Raw genomic sequence first — 10,868 nt, forward strand, 5'->3', positions numbered from 1 at the left:
TGTTGAAGCGCCACAGCCCGGTCTACTGTTCCCTCTTCAGTTATTTTTCTGTGTTTTATACTCTCAGTTTGATAAATAAGCACCCAGACTTGATACGTTAATCATGTGTCTCCAGATCTAAAGTTCATATTCCCACGTGATGTGTGCTGTCGTTCGTCGTTCGTCGTTCGTCCAGATCAATATGCTCTTCTTCTCTTTCCTCTCTTAAACTATCAGCAATTTTTGTTCTTATGTTACGCTTCTCAATTGTTTGTGTAAATGTCTCAATGAAAGCCAACTACGGTTTTACTTCAATATGTCTCTCTACTCTTAGATTTGGGCCTTTTTATGTGTCTATGTTCTTTGAAATTCGATTTGATTAATGGTTTTGTTGTATATGATACATTTGTTGAAGTATTGGCAAGAGGCGTTGCCAAGAGTTGCTCCTTCGTTGAGTATGCATGAGCAAGAGCAGTGAAGGAAAAATGTTGAGCGCAAGGCGCTGGGTAGATGATCGTGTAGCAAATGGGTAGCAATACACGATGAGGTATGTGATCGTGTAGGCGGGCGTTGGACAATCTTGTAGCAATGCGGAGAGCTAAACAATGAGGTAGACGATCGTATAGAAGATGCGCAGAGCTAAGTGATGCACTAGACAATCGTGTAGATATGCGCGGGTGCTGGAGATCGTGTAGGCAGGCGCTGGACGATCGTATAGCAAATGTGCGAGCACTAAGCGATAGGTGAATGCGTTAGACGATAGCCGTGCTGCGCTAGACGATGAGCAGACGTGCTACATGATAGGCGGAATGCTAAGCGATAGGTGAATGCGTTAGACGATGGGCGTGGTAGTTAAACGATAGCCTATGCGCGAGATCGTTTACTAAACGATTGAGCTACACGATGGGTCGCTGGAGCTAAGCAATAGATGCAAGAACTAAACGATTGATTGGTTTGAGAACATGTGCATTATGCTAATTAAATACACTAAAAGAATGTTTGACTCACGGTTTTAATAACTTTTAGTTGATGACTCACAGTTTTAAAAAGAAGATTCTCTCATTTATTCAACTATTGAGTTTTCTTGTTTTGTAGGTGCAACAAAGGAGTAAAGATTTGACATTGCAACCTTTTTATGTTTTTTCTTGGGGAAATCTAGTAAAGAATTTTTCCTTGAATGTACACAATTTATACACATTCCCTGTAAACACGGTTAATATGAATTCTGATCACATTTTTACTTTCAATCTTTTGTCTTAAACCTTTTTTGTTTGTGATCCTTTGAACAACAGTGGTCAAACAAAGATGCCTATAACCAGACATTGCTGAAGCTGGGGGGTCTGTTCAAGAAGAATTATGAAGGGATCCATACTTACCAAGTGGAGAGGGACAGTAAACTCATAATATTTGTAAAATCATAATGTTTGTATTACTTGTAATTTGTGTTTTCAAGGGTTGAATTATTGTACGACCTTTTAAATTATAATTTTATAGCAGAATTTGTAGATTAAATATAATAGATTTCCAATCCATATATAAATAATATGTCATAGCCATAGTGTTCGATGATGATGTGTCATGTTATACTTGTTGACCAAAAAATGGATTCGGCAACAAAATTTAAAAAAACGGACAATAATTGATAAAATGACAAATTTTGGGCTTTAATGTTGGTTACAAATTTTATTAAAGGGCTTTAATGTCGGTTGCAACTGACATTAAAGACAGTGTTATTAAAGTCCTTTAATGTTCGTTTAAAACCGACATTAAAGGACTTTAATAACACTATCTTTAATGTCAGTTGTCAACCGACATTAAAGCTCTTTAATATTGGTTTAAAACCGACAATAAAGCCCGAAATTCTTCTAGTGAGAATACAATATATTTACTCCCCTCATAAAAACATCACTTAAGATCTCTAAGTCCCTGCATTCCAATGTTGTGCACCAATTTTTTAAAAATTGCGATTGGTAATGCCTTTGTAAATAAGTCTATCAGGTTATCCTTCGAACAAATTTATTGTACAGTGATGTCGTCATCTTTTTCAAGATCATGAGTGTAGAATAGCTTCGGTGAAATATGTTTTCTTCTATCTCATTTAATATATGTACTACACAATTTATGCAAGGGAGCGACTCATACGTCCTTGCCATTCTCAATGAGACCAGTTGAAGCAACCACAATGGGAGAACCAATGCTGTCAAGGTGGTGAACCAAGAAAAACTGAACCAGATCAGTTAAACCAAACCGGTTTAAACAAAACGGCCAACTGATCAGCTCGACTCGACTGAAGGTGTGGCTCAGCTCTGCTCAGCTCAGTTGAAGATATGGCTTGTCTTGGTTCGGCTCAGCTCGTCTCAAGGATCGACTCGACGCAGTTGGAGATATGGCTTAGCTCGGCTGCTTTACTGGATCTGAATCTGGGACGGCGCTGAAGCTTGTGACAGCAACCACGAACGAAACAAACCAAAAATGATGCTTCATGAACCAAGACGCTAAGATCTGGAGATGAGAGCTGAAACGCCGTGCGATTTGGAGATGGTGTTTCACAAACCGAGACGTGACACTGAGATATAGATGTGATGCTTCACTAACCGAGACACGCACGAACTGGTTGACACTTGAATAGAGAACGGAGCCACGAGATTTGTACGAATCGAATGGAGACACGACCAGAGTCGCCGACTGACGAAAAACGCTCGCGACACGGCTACTGGCGGAATGGAGAAATGGGTACCGACGAAATGGAGAAACAAATGAATACGGACAATACGACACACGAAGACTATTGACGTCGCACGAACAACAATGTCAAACCCTAATTTTGGACTCTAATACTATGTTCAAAATTTACTGTATTTATATAGTTCATTGTCTAAAATAGGTAAATACAAGAGGATATTTAATCATTTTTTAACCTAAAAGTGAGGATTGAATTTTTTACTTTGGTCAGGTTTTTTTCTAATTCAGCCACTAATTTTGACAAAAAGAAAATAAAAATGTTCATAAATTCATGAAATTCAATAAAATGAAGTTATACACAAAATTAGCTTTGACCATCGAATAAAATTTCAAAAATTCAAAAAATTTTGCTTTGATTTTTTCCCTCTAAAATTATGTCAATTTCATGCCGTAGTGGTTGATACTTTTTTCAAATAAAGGGTTCTACAACCATATAAATTCAAATTTGGTGCTAAAATTCTTTTCCCACCGGAAAAAATTGTCTTGTTCCTGATACTTTTTCATGTACCGCATATTTCGTGTATGTTTCTAACCTTTCATGTCATTTTCATGTAGGGTTGGAATTTAATTAAAAAAACTATTAGAGGAATGTCAAAATGAAATCCAACAACAAATTGTTTTGGCTCCTCAGTACAGGTATTAATATTTGTCACATCATCTTAATCTATTCACTATCTTCTTCTCGTACCCACACAAAACATTATAATCTAAGAAATACTACGTGTATCTTATATGTCACATTCGATTTTGTGCATCCAGCTATCAGTTATTTTACAATCAATTTGTCGTATGATAAATTCTTCTTACATTTTTTGTGTGAGTATAGTTGGATGGAAAAAGATAGATGTCATTTGGGTTGCACTCAAGTATTGTTCTTGTGTTGATAAAAAAAAAATAGAAATGAAAAGAAAAATAGGTGCTTCTTGGGTTACATTCATTTTTATGCATCCTACAAAATTATCCAATCATAATTTGTTATATAACAAAATTTTCTATTTTTAGAAAGAAATGTTTTTTTCTTTAAATGTTAAATGAGATGTACAAATAGAATACATCGACATTTTGAAAGGCATACAAGTAAGATTCCAATTTGAGTTAAACATAAAACATAATTTCAAATAAGTTTTCGTAACAAAGTTCCCACATACTAAGCAAATTAGTTTAGAAACTCGATCTCAAATACATCCCAACTTTGATCAACACAAATACTTATGGATAAATCTCTATAAGAGACCTTACCCCCATAATTGGGAAAATTTTGTAGCCGACAAATCCAGCATCTTTAATCAATTGAGCCCATTCTTTTTCTTCTCTTTCTTTTCCACCTACTAAAACCATCATCAACATGTCGAAGAACAGCTGAGTTTCGATTGAGTCCTCCTCCAAATTTTTGTTCCCAACTACAATATCAATCACCATCACCTTTCCTTCGTTACTATGGCTTGTGATTGCTTCTTTGCAGTTTTTCAGAATCTTCACACATTCTTCATCACTCCAATCATGTAATATCCACTATTATGTCACATACAAAATATCATATTTCTTCACAATACACAAAGAATACATTTTATAAGCTCATAATCATTTTGGAAAGATTGGAAAAAAAATCTTTACACATTCTTTGTCACTCCGATCATTTAATGTGTTAGGATTAGGGGTATAAGCAGTTCGGTTTCGCTCGATTTAGACCCTCAAACCAAACGAATCATATAAATATATCGTGTTAGGAATGACCATGTCTATCATAGCCCTTATGCATTTTATAACGAATCCCGTTAGGGATAACCATATCTATTGTAGTGCTAACGTGATGGTCATCAATATTGCGATCAAAGTTTTAAAATTTTATCGCGATAAAGATGTTTGCTGCGTGCTACGATAGATATAACCATCCTTAACACGATACGTTATAATGTGGTGGTGCACTTAAGCAAAATGTTAGATTTCATACATTTGTGAGAGGCAAATTATTAATTGAAAAAGAGCTAGGGTGACTCACCACTCGATATGTATGGATGTTAAATTGAAAGCACTGATAACAACTGTAACAACAAAAATACCAACAACAAGTAAACAAGTAAAAGTACACAATAGTTGGTAACCCAGTTCGATGATGAACACCTACATCTAGGGGTAGAAAGCCCAAAAAGGACAATCCACTAATATTAAAGAGCTATGCAATTGATAACGTAATACTTATCTCTAATACGCCAACTACTACAATGGCTCATGTAGAGCTTAACTCACACTGCACCTAGGCTCCCCCTAGATGTGAAATTCCCTCTCAACTAAACTTAGGCGCCCCATAAGTATGTTAATATTAACATATGACACTTCAGTACCCGACAGTGTGTGAGACTCCTCTCAACTTGATTATTTTCCTCTTAGATCAGTGAACTCCCTTCACGGACAACTCTTAAGTCCCCCTAAGATTGAGAACTCCTTCCTTGAAGCTGACTCTTAGGCTCCTACTAAGATCGAGAATCCCTTATCTAGCAGTAATGACTTAGGCACTCCATAACTTTGAAACCTTTCAACGTGTTGCACTCAACAGATGAAGAACACGCACAACGGAATAGTGAGCAAATAAGCAAGAACACGATATAGAATAGTTCAGCCAGAATATAGAAAAACGTCTTGCTCAGTTACACAAATGTGGCAACCCCAAATGGTTTGCAACACTCACTTTAAATAAACGAATCTAATAAAGGAAATAAGTCCTCATTTGGAATAAAAAGTTGTGCTTCAAAAAGAAACATATCAGACTAAATATCATAGTTGGATATTTTTTGATATGGAAATATTATGCAGGAAAATACTTTAATGTCACAACTGGATGTTAATACTTTATTTAAGACATCTATAGAACGACTGCCTTTGAGAAAATTATAAAGCCAACAAACAAAATCTCCAACAAAATCCCCCTTTGGCATATAATTTTTTTTTATAGGCAAAACAAAAACAAACTACCATTCAATAATAAGCATAGATGTCTGAAAGAAAGTCTTCATAAAAACAATAACATCAACAGAACAAAACAAAACAAGCTAAAACATATCGGTCTTTAGAGCAAAAACACATCATAATTAGTAGCAAAAAATAGTCAGAAACCTCCACCAAACCAAACCACAAACAACTCCCCCTTTTTGGTTGTTAACAGAACATCAACGTCATTCTCATCAGTCATGTTTTTTAAAATTCACTTTGTGCCAATAACATTCACATATTCAGGCTTAGGGACAAAGTTCAGATGTCATTCCTCATGAATTACTCAAGCTCCTCTTGCATGGCATTTATCCAACTTTCATCTGCAATAGCTTTTTTGACATTCTTTGGTTCAACAGGAGAAGTGAAGAAAATGTTGCTGATCATGTCAAGATAATTAATTTTATCCTTTCTTCTGGTCATCACTCCTTCTTCTAAGTCCCCACTAATATTACTAGAAGGATGAATTACGAACCCCAGCTGGAAGGTTGTTTGTTACAAGCTTCTGCCTGCTCTGAGATATTCTGGTTAATCTTCACTCGATTTTCTGAATTCACATCTGAAGGCATGTTAGGCGAGATGTTAGGCACATTAATATTGACAACTGAAATGATATTGAGATATTCTTCAATAGGAGGAGAACCAAGGGAAGCAGCATCATCATCAATTATAAAATTAATAGACTCCATTACAATATAAGTTCGTTTGTTGTAGACATGGTAAGCTTGATTATGTCTGAAATATCCAAGAAATATGCCTTCATCAGACTTGGAATCCCATTTTCTTCTAGTCTCTCTATCAATAAGAATATAACAAACACTTCCGCAAAGACATAAAAATATTTCAAAATTTTTAAAAATACTTGTCTTTGGTAATATATTTGTCTGAAATATATATTTCAGGTGACGCAAAGACATCGTCTGTGACAACATATTTGTCTTTGGTAAAGCTCACATTTTGTACTTGGTCGCACAACTAACTAATGTTAATTAGATTGGTAGTGAGTCATTCAACCAACATTACATCTTTCAATGGAGGAAGACCCGGATAATTGAGTTTTTCTTTCCCAATAATATTTCCACAAGCACCATCACCAAAAGTCACCTTTTTGGAACTGACAGTTTTGAGATTGGACAAATAACTCTTTTCACAAGTCATATGCCTAGAGCTTCCACTATAGAAATACCAGTCACCTTTAATAGAGAATCTGAGCGAAGTTAGAACCACATTACATTTTTTTAACATTTTTCACTCTCCACACCTGTTTGACTCTTGTCTGATTTTTATAATGGTTCTGTGAGAAATAGAGAGCACTTCTGGAATAGGTGGTTCTATAGAGAATCTTCAATAATTGATAGCGAAAAGGATGTTTGTGCCTCACCTTTCCACAATAAAGACAAACCCACATTGATCTAGTCAAGGGATTATCTTTCAGTACAATATTGTTGGTGGATGTACCTGAAAGCAGTAACGCTCGGGATCTTCAACTCTCTCAATATTTTGCTTCCCTTTTAGATTTGACTGGTTGTAATGCTGACTTCCTCTTTTAGAAAATTCAAACCCATAGTTATCACCAGTAGATTTTTCTTCTATAAAATTTTTTTCCAAAGACTCAGTTCCAGTATTCAACATTCTGATATTCTTGGTTATTGAATCCTTCTTTAACTTGAGAGAGTTCATGCTTCAAATTTGCAATAGAAGACATAAGTTTGTGATTGATTCATAAGTCAGTTCTTTTTTAATTTCCCATCCAAGGTCATGGTTTTATTATTATAAGAACCAGACCTCTTATCGAAACGTTTTAGCACACGGTTAAACTGTTTTCAAAGCAAAGAAATTGATTCAACAAGAGGATCTTCTTATTCTCTATTGTCACTTAACAACTCTTCTTTAACTGTGGATTGAAGGAAAATTCTCTTATTTTTCTTGTCAAATTTCCCATCCAAGGTCATTTCAAGGGTGAGTAAGGAGCCAAATAATTCGTCTACTTTCAACTTTGTTATATCTTGAGCTCCCTTAATGGTCATGATTTTTATGTCAAATCTCTTGGGTAGAGATCGAAGTACCATCCTGACAAGTTTTTCTTCTGAAATATTCTCTCCAAGAGCAAATGACACATTTGCAATATCTAGCAAACGTACATTGAATTCAACAAGGGATTCTTCTTCATGCATTCGAAGATGCTCAAACTTTGATGTCATCAACTGCAACCTAGACATCTTTACTTTAGATGTTCCTTTATAAGTAACAAACAATATGTCTCATGCCTCCTAAACTAAGATACAAGTGTTAATTAATCTAAATATATTGCGATCTACACCATTGAATATGGTATTCAAGGCACGAGAATTTCCCAAAGATGCTCCATCTTCTTCTCCAGAGCATTGAGATTCTGACTTCAATATTTCCTTTGCATCATCAGTTTTAATGGTAGGATAAGTCCATTCGGATACAATAGCCTTCCATGTTTTGCTATCAATCGACTTTAGAAAGGCAGTCATTTAAGCATTCCAATAAGAATAGTTTGTTTCACAAGAACGGATGGACGAGTGGTAGAGCCTCCTTCCTTGATTCATTCGATGATCGAAGCACCGGGGATAAAGGTGACTCGCTCTGATACCAATTGGAAAAGCGCTATGGTGACTCACCACTCGATATATGGATATTAAACTGAAAGCACTGACAATAACTATCACAACAAAAATACCAATAACAAGTAAACATGTAAAAGCACACAAAAGTTGGTAACCCAGTTCGGTGATAAACACCTACGTCTGGGGGGCAGAAAGCCTAGGAAAGACAATCCACTAATATTAAAGAGCTAAGTAAATTATAACGTAGTACTTATCTGTAACACACCAACTACTACAGTTGCTCACATAGAGCTTAATCCACGCTGCACCTAGGCTCCCTTAGATGTGAGACTCCCTCTCAACTAAACTTAGGCTCCTTCTAAGTATGTTAATATTAGCGTCTAACACTTCAACACCCAACAGTGTGTGAGACTTCTCTCAACTTGATTATCTACCTCTTCGATCAGTGAACTCCCTTTATCGACAACTCTTAAGTCCCCCTAAGACAGAGAACTCCTTCTCTGAAGCTGAGTCTTAGGCTCCTCATAAGACTGAGAATCCCTTCTCTGGCAGCAATAGCTTAGGCTCCCCCTAAGACCTTAAAACTCTTCAACATGTTGCATTCAATGAATGAAGAACATGCACAATAGAATAGTGAGCAAACAAGCAAGAACACGATATAGAATAGTTCGGTCGGAATACAGAAAAATGTTCTGCCCAATTACACAAATGTGGCAACCTCAAATGGTCTGCAACACTCACATTAAAGAAACAAATCCAATAAAGAAAATAAGTCCTCATTTGGAATAAAAAGTCGCGCTTCAAAAAGGAACTTATCGGACTAAATATCACAGTCGGATATTTCCAAATATGAAAAATATTCTATAGGAAAATACTCTAATGTCATAACTAGATATTAATTCTTTATTTGATATATCTGTAGAATCACTGGCTTAGAGAAAATTATAAAACCAACAAACCAAAACTCCAATATTAATCATAAAGGCACATGAGAATGAGTCATCCATACAAAAAAAAAAAATCTTGATAAATCACCAAGGGAAAGTCTAGACAAGTGTTCATAATTTCTTTTTATAATTGTTTTTGCATTGAGTGATCAAATCGTTTTTTTAATTGTGCGGTCAAAGTGAGATGCAAAAAAATTAGTGCAGTCAAGAATGACCTCAAATATTGCTAATAGGAAAATACCAAGGTTGTGTTTTTTAGTGCACCTATCTTTGGGGAGATAGTTGTCCAATAAAAGATTGTCATATGATAATTTTTTTTTTTTTTTTTTTTTTTTTTTTTTTTTTTTTTTTTTTTTTTTTTGTAAAAGAAAAGGAAGTATAGAGTTAGATACAACCTAGACTATACCCAATCATTACTCTTTGTAATATGTGACATAGTAGTTAGATTAGCTTACCTTCAAAAGAAACACATCAGCGGGAGGAATAGCTTTAAACATATCACCTTCAACATATTTGAAGTTTGGTTGATCTTCTTTCAAGTCAGTCATAACTTGGGGGAGATCAAATGCAGTGCATTCAATTTGTGGAAAAGCCTTTGCAATGGCTTTGGCCATAGTTCCAGTGCCACTACAAACATCAACCAGTGACCTAACTCCTTTAAAAAAAACCTTTATGTTTCCCCAATAACACACTCATCACCAACCTCGCATCACTCGCCATTCCTGCATTGAAAACATCTCCATCTTTTGGCTTATTGCCCATGTACTCCCAAAACAGTATTTCATGAGCCGTGTCAAATGGCGTCGGGTCATTAGTTTGGAACCAAGTTGAGAGAAATTGCCATGGCTCCACGAGGATTGGTTCCAACATGGAAAGTAGGAAAGGAGATACAGCGTAAGGATTGTCTTTAAGAAGAAGGCGAGAAGAATTGGTCAGCACATATCCTTCTTCTTGTAGAACAAAGAAGCCGGAATGAGTTAATAAACGCATCAAACGGTATATGAATTGAGTATTATTGGGATGAAGTTTGAGAGATGAAACAAGAAGAGAAAGAGGCATAGGGTTGGGGCCATGGCTGTGGATGGCGTCTGGAATCCCAAGTTAAATGGCGCATCTGAGAGACATTGAGTTGATGAAGTTGAAGATATGATTCCATATGTGAGATTGAGCTTCCAACAACTCATCTCCTCCCATTGTTAAAATCTTTCCACCATCCAAATTCATTTTTCACAACAAAAAGAGAGAAATTGTCCAAACACGTTGTGTGATGTGTCCAAATGTGATTTGGGTTTCTCCTATCAATGGATGATGCACATAAAAAAGAAAAAAGAAAAGAAAAGCCCCTAAAATGTGATGGATGATGCCCCTCGACCACCCTTTCCTTTTCCGAAGTCTTGTTAGATTAGACACAACATTTATTGTTGTAGTCCCCACCAACTGGGCTACATCTAGGCCGTACGAAAATTATTTGGAAAAGATATTGTTTTTTTAATCTATCTTTCATTTGGTTACAAAATTTCAAAATATTATATTTTTAATTATTAAGTTTTGAATTTGATTTATTTTTAGAGTTTTAAAATATGAAAATTTTAGAAAAATTATTTCAAATGGTAAAACTATT

The 10,868-nt window shown here is 35.6% G+C and overlaps 1 pseudogene across 1 annotated transcript; it reads right to left on the minus strand.

Moving 5' to 3' along the window:
* Nucleotides 1–3,762: 3,762 nt before the first annotated feature.
* LOC150030612 (putative O-methyltransferase 3) lies at nucleotides 3,763–10,573 on the minus strand (annotated as a pseudogene). The gene is made up of 2 exons (XR_016526686.1): nucleotides 9,703–10,573; nucleotides 3,763–4,233 (listed from the first exon to the last, which is right to left on the minus strand). The product of XR_016526686.1 is annotated as a putative O-methyltransferase 3 (transcript).
* Nucleotides 10,574–10,868: the final 295 nt, after the last annotated feature.

The sequence above is a fragment of the Benincasa hispida genome, unplaced genomic scaffold (genome assembly GCF_027475165.1).
Source record: "Benincasa hispida cultivar pf3 unplaced genomic scaffold, pf3_genome.v1.1 HicScf178, whole genome shotgun sequence".
In the NCBI taxonomy this organism is placed as follows: Eukaryota; Viridiplantae; Streptophyta; class Magnoliopsida; order Cucurbitales; family Cucurbitaceae; genus Benincasa; species Benincasa hispida.